Genomic DNA, 6,479 nt, shown 5'->3' with positions numbered 1-6,479 from the left:
CAAAAATAAATCCCTGCCACAAAGAACAACAAAGAGGGAAAGCGGCACTTACCTTTCAGCTGGAACTTCTGTCCTTAGGACTTTAAAAGTTGCATTCTGTAAGTAGCATGTCATAACCACTTATAGCACCTCTGGATTTAAATACACACAGCACTGTTTCTGTGAGCGATTGTATGGGCTTTGACATGAATACTTGTGTGCACTGTGTCTTTGTACGACTGGGATTTAAGGAGAAAATGCTCCCATATCTGCCTGCTTACAGAAATGTTTGTCCCATCACTTTTAAAGCCAAATTAATACATTCTTTAAAAGGGTGGCCAAAAACCTTTCAGGCTTGGCTAAATTATTTTGCTTTTTGCAGCAAGAGACCACAGCCATTCTTACTAGAAACTTCTGTTTTTTCATAGTTTTGCCCTCCAAGCACCTGAATAGTCACCGAGACGGGGAGGGTGAGGACTCGTGGGAAATATGGAGTTAACGCAACCCAGGCCTGCTACCATGAATAGGAAATAGCTTACCCCTGCAGTCAATTTGCCTAATTGATTAGAAGCCTGATTGCTCCCTTGAAGGGCTAGATCCCCTGAAGGGATATGCATGCACAGAGGCAGCAGACTTACAAGGCAGCTTCACAGAAGGGAATCTCCCGTGCTGTTGGAGCCTGGGCTGTGAAATCATTTCTCACCGACCGCTTTGGGAACAGAGCTCACGACCATCTCTAGAGCGTTCCCAGAGCAGAAAAGCTTGTGGACTCGGAGAGAGGGGGCCTGCAGGAGAAATCTGAGCGCTACCTCCTGCACCAAGCCTGGCTGGCACAGAGCGGCCGGCATGGGGGGGTCGGCCCCCGCGGTGCGGCTCTCCTGCAGAAGGGATGTTGTTTCGCCCATTCAAACGCCCCACTCCCCCATCTGTAAACAGTAAACCAAAGAACACAGATTCCTTCTTTAGTCTCCTCTTTCATTTCTCAGAAGTAAACCAAGAGTTTTTGAGCGGCAGAAACCCTACGGCTCGCCAAGCTTCCCCACGTCTCAGACACAACGGAGGGGCTCTGCAGCTCCCTAATCAGCTCAGCAAAGTGACTTGTGAAGCCCAGCGGCAGGAAGCGGTTTATAGTACAGTAACTCAGCCCATTGTCTGGGCTTTTTCAGCTCGCTTTCATTACTATTACCATGATAAAGACCAGTGCGGTTTTTTTCCGACTTCCGTTTTGCCCCTTCAAGTCCCTACTTGCTCTTGACTTTTCTGAATTTCACTTTGATACTTTGACACCTTGCTTGTTCTCCCAGACGGATATCATTACAGGAGTTCAAATGACCCCTCCCCCCTCCACCCCCCCTTTTTTTTTTTTGTGGTGGTGGTGGTGGTGAGCTTTTTTGAGTTTTGTTTTTGATGGAAGGAGAGAGTGCGTTGGCAGTGGTTTCTATTTATTCACTCAGTGCCGATGTGAAGAAAAACCTATTTTCTTGTTCCCCTCCTCCCGTCTCCACCACTTGCTGAGATCCACCCCAGTCAAACACAGCCTGCTCTCCTTCGCTGGTAGGACTTGATTGCTCGGGCTGCAAGGTGCCAAAAGAATAGCAAATGAATTTCTATGGCCCCATATGAAAAGTAATCTCTAATCGCAGAATCCTTCTCTGCTTTCCCGAGAGTAGAAAATGAATCACAACTCCCGTTATGGTTCACCTGACAGTTGCTTAAATAGATTGGTTGCGTCACTAAAAAGAAAGCAGTCAGCTGGTGAGGGCAATGCGGTCCTCACTCAATCTGTAAAGCAGAATAAACAGGAAAACCAAGGTGGAGATACAACTTTTTGACTCTCGTGATGTTCATAAGCCCCTGAAACTAGGGCATATGGGAAGAGTGAGCCCAGCCTCAACAGAAGAATTATTTGTCTCATTTTCATCTCATTATCTGCCACTAGTCATATTAGTGCATTATTAGGAAGTAGGGCTGTATTTCTACAGGAAGATAGATCTTGTTGCTTTTCATCCTACCACTTCTCAGCTCCTTTTTTCTACACCATCGGTCCTTGTACATCCGTACATTTCACTGTTGTGGCTCTTAATTTAGCAGTATAAGGAGACATAGCTAGATTCCTTTGACAAAATGTCTTAGTTTATAAGAGTAATATATATGAGGAACAGCATGCAGTGACCTGGAGGACCAAGTAGTGGGTGCATTTATTAAATCTGTGTATGAAACCAAGTGGGGAGAGACTACCAGGAAGGTGGGCTTAGAATGTGAGATATTGGAGGCATGGTCTGAAGAAGTGGCAGGCTGTCTGAAGACAAATGCAAGATAGTACACATGGGAAAGAATAATCCACCATATGAATACAGGCTACAGACCAACTCGTTAGACAGTGAATGCTAGAAAAAAAAGCTGAGGGGCTACAGAAGACAGCAAGTTTAGCAAACCCAAACTCAGCAGGATGAACTAGAAATGTAACTCTAGCCTGGAAATCACAAAACACTACCATCCCTTTACAGCTGATTACAGCTTCCAGGGGAGCACTGCATCCAATGGTGTGTGAGGAATTTCAAGTGGCATATGGAACAGCTGAAAGGTCTAGAAAAATGCAATTCATTAAAATGTAATTAATTAAAATTAAAGACTGAAGGCAGTGATGCACTCACCCAATACTGCAAACATGCAGAAATGAAATTATAATTTATCTACTTAATTATTCCAAGGGAGAAAATGCAAAAAGGAATGGGCTTAAGATGCAGGAGGGGGGTTTAAGTTCCAGGTTAAGATGTATACTCCAATGGTAATGAGAGAGGCTCCATCCAGTCCATGTTTGACAGAGACAGCAGGATCCCCCTAAAGACAAGGATCTGTCAGAAACAAGGAGGTCTTATCTACAGCTGCACTGGGCAGAGGAATGGACTAGATCATCCTTTTGGGTACCTTCCACTTCTATGATTTCAATGACCTAGTAAGCATAGAAAACTTGCAGTTAGTATTTGTAGTTAATATTTCCTGAAACCCTCATCCCTTCAAATACCATGAAGGCTCTGGCAATGTTTTCATAAAACAGTCAATTTCATGAGCTAAACTACCAATTCACCTTTAATCTACCATATTCTACGAAAAGCTCTTACGTGCTCATGCTTCTTTATTATGATATCAGGAAATAATTTTTTTACACTTGCAAAGTAAAGCATGCGATGACCCTTAAACACTATTTAGAATTTTAAAGTCTATTGCTCTATAGAACTGACTTCTGAAAACATCATGAAATCTGTTTATAGTCACTGATCTGAAACAAACAAACCAAAAAATACTAAAACTCCACAACACTTCTATATTGAGAGATGCATCGCCTAGAGGGACACACCTATCTGCATGCTTCTGTGTTTTCTTTTCTATGAATTCACACGTCCAGAGAGAGAAAAACAAATGTCAATGAATGACACACATACATTATAATATATTAAAATATATTTGGTAAAAATAAATCAATATTTAGACTAATTGACGTTAATGTTTTTCAGAAATTATGCATTTCAACTACAGCTTATCAACATGAGTGAAAACATTCTTTTAAAATTTCCATGTAGAAACATGATTTGAAAAAGCATTACAAGAAGAGAAAGAGTTCGGTATATTTTTTTAATTTATACAAACCAGCAGTGTATAACATAACACACAGTTTGATGCTCCCTTTTTTTGCCCTTCGGAGTTTTTAAAACACAGTGTGATGCTGGACTTGATTCAGCTCCTGGCTAGGGCTGAGCCGTCTCTACTAGATTCTGTAAATTTATACCACTGTGCAACCTGACTTTCTCTTTCTTTTTCCTTTCAAGCAGAGCACGTAGGCTGACTATTGCAGTTACAAATCACAATAAAGTTTTACGTCATTGACACCATCCTTGGACTTTACTGTGAGATCACTCTGCACTTTACAACAGTACAGTAGATCATTTTGTTGCCTTTTTTTTTTTCCTACTTTTCAGTCTGAAGGATTTTTTCCAACTCCAATGTCTTCCCAAATAAGTTTTCCCAGGCTTGAGCAATACCCACTAAACGTAATCAAGAATCAAATGCATCTTCTTTTAATCATTTCATACAGCTTCTCAGCCTGGTAGATGGCCCATTCTTTTCTGAATTATTAGAGTGTTATATTCATTATTATCAAAATTACAAGTTAGGATGCATTTTGTGTCTGCTTTTTTGGAGACCTGTAGTGCTTCAAAACATGTTTGGCTTCCTTTCGGTCTTCTGAGTTTCAGTTTTCCATTTGGAGTGCTGACTACATGTGAAGTAGAATGCCTTTGCCAAATTTGCAGCATAAGAAATGAAAAATATTTTGAATGTTCAAATCTCAGCATCTACTGTAATGTATCACTACTGTTATTTACACAAGCAAGAACATGAAAATAGTTTGAATCCTCCCTACAAGAAGAAGCCTGATGCATTCCCATACGGGCACATATGGATGGCCTTGTGCTTCAAGCAAGTTTATGTGTAAGGATTTTCTGTCACAAAGTATATCTTAGAAAAAGCACTGCTACATGTTGGGATCTAAACCTAACACCGACTGTTAACATCAAATATAGTTACTCTTGATTGACTCTCTTGCAAATTAAACACATGTGATTCCTACATAGATGGCAATTCCACTTTCTATCTATCTTCTCTTTCCCCATTTCCCTAAACATGTGTTAATGTGCTTAGAAAGTACTAAGAACACGAACTTTTGGCCTCTTGAAGACACAGGAAAGTTTGGTTCCTGCATGACTGCAGCTTTTTTTTACAGGATCCCTCAGACAAGGCTTTCTGTTACAGTAAAAGAAAACAAAAGCAACTTCCTGGAGCTATCGTGAAGATTGACCCTAAGTTAACACTATGCGTATTTATAAAAAATTCTGTACGTATCCCCAGGTGCGTTATGGCTGCTGTGGGAATGGTCATTATGAGTTTCTGACTATGCTGTGATCAAATCCTAGCACTGCAGTAATGTCATTTTTCATACTTGAAAGACAGAATTTAGCTTTAGGATCAGACATCCCCAAATGGAATCAGCTCTTTTCCCTAATATGTTAAACTTAGCCAATAAATAAAATAAAGGGGAAAAAAAGCCACATCCAGATGAAACCGTAAGTTTTTCTTTGAGCAGTGTCTCAGCATTTCCAAGGATCGCCCTCCTCTTCACATTCATGCTGGTGGCCAGTAGCTCAACGTACCTGAGACAGCTAATTAAAAAAGGAAGTGGTCAAAGTCATGCTTTTTTGTAAACTTCAAAGGTGATCCCTCTCCTTCCTCCTCTTTACATTTTACTGTCTGGCTCTCTGCCCATCCTGCAGCTGTTGGCTGCGCCTGTGTTTCGTGGCGTCAAACCTGCCTCCTCACGGTCCATAAAGTTACAGCAGGGACCGCGGTGCGCAGGTGTGGGAAGGACAGAAGTGCAAGATGGGCCCGTTAATGATTTTTCTGGCACCCCATGCTGAGCTGCTGAAAAAAGAGAGCGGCTTGCAGAAGGCAAGTGACTCTTTGTTTGCAAAGGTATTTGAGGTCATATTGCTTCTCCCACAGCAAAGGTGTTGGGTTTTCACTTTACGGGCTGTTCGCAGAAATGATTCGCCTTTTATACGGCTTTTAAAACACGCTTTGAGGCCTTATAATTGGATACAGGATTTGTATCGCACCAGTATGAAAACTCTTACTTTTCATTTAAGCCCCATCTGATCATCTAGTGGTCTTATTAAATGATAAGCAGTCAGCTCTGGTAATGCGAATTTAGCAGAGGAAAACAGGTTTACTTACAGCATAAGCTTTAATTCGGAATTCCTGCACCATTTACATTTGAGCAATGAATGCAGAAAACATCAACTGCTGAAAAAAAAGAAAAAATCACAACATCATAATTTGCTGCTCCTCTCAAATTAAGAGAACAATTTGGTAGCTAATAACTCAAACTCTTATCTTATGAAAATTGCTTAGAAGTCTTCTTTATTTTGAACACTGTCTGAATGGTAGGCAGTGTATCTGCAGGCTCAGAAAAGAACTTTAAACAACTTCAGCTCGAGATTTATAAAAACGCGTACCTGAATGTAATGGGCTACAGCTGCCCAACTTCAACCAGTGCCTCTAGCTCCCACTAGGAGCGAGAGTCTGAACAGTCGCGTTTGGGCTTAAACTCCATCCCTGAGCCCCTGGTTAAGTGTAGGACTTCCAGCACTTCTGTACCCCCCAGGTCCTAGATCCCCTAGCATCCTAATCTTTAGGCATCTATTCTTTTTTAACCCTGGCCTTCTGCATCAGTGTTTTAAAGCCAGGCTTTAATTGGTGCTAAGAATTAATGAGCAGAGAAGGACAGAGGGAATCAGCTAGTGAGGAAGTTATTGAGGGGATAGGAGGCTGAAGAGGAGCCTCCAAGGCAGATTAGTGCAGACTGCACTGTCATCTCTGCTGTTTGCGCACGCATCATTTCTTTACAATAAAAATTTAGCAATGCAGGATTTGACTGCGCATCATTC

At 41.4% G+C, this 6,479-nt stretch overlaps 1 long non-coding RNA gene across 7 annotated transcripts in view; it reads right to left on the bottom strand.

Annotated features, from left to right (window-relative positions):
- Positions 3,843–6,479, bottom strand: part of LOC110396641 — a 40,708-nt gene continuing 38,071 nt past the window's right edge. For 5 of the 7 annotated variants that reach the window (XR_002437122.1, XR_002437124.1, XR_002437120.1 and 2 more), the window contains 2 exons: positions 5,767–5,835; positions 3,843–5,195 (listed from right to left, as the gene is read on the bottom strand). This is a non-coding gene — a long non-coding RNA (uncharacterized LOC110396641). The remainder of the gene's footprint in view (positions 5,196–5,766; positions 5,836–6,479) is intronic. The other 2 variants (XR_002437123.1, XR_002437125.1) reach the window with 1 other exon arrangement.

This window comes from Numida meleagris, chromosome 3 (assembly GCF_002078875.1).
Source record: "Numida meleagris isolate 19003 breed g44 Domestic line chromosome 3, NumMel1.0, whole genome shotgun sequence".
Taxonomy (NCBI): domain Eukaryota; kingdom Metazoa; phylum Chordata; class Aves; order Galliformes; family Numididae; genus Numida; species Numida meleagris.
The sequence above is the reverse complement of the archived record's forward strand: the minus strand, read 5'-3'. Positions and strand labels throughout refer to the sequence as shown.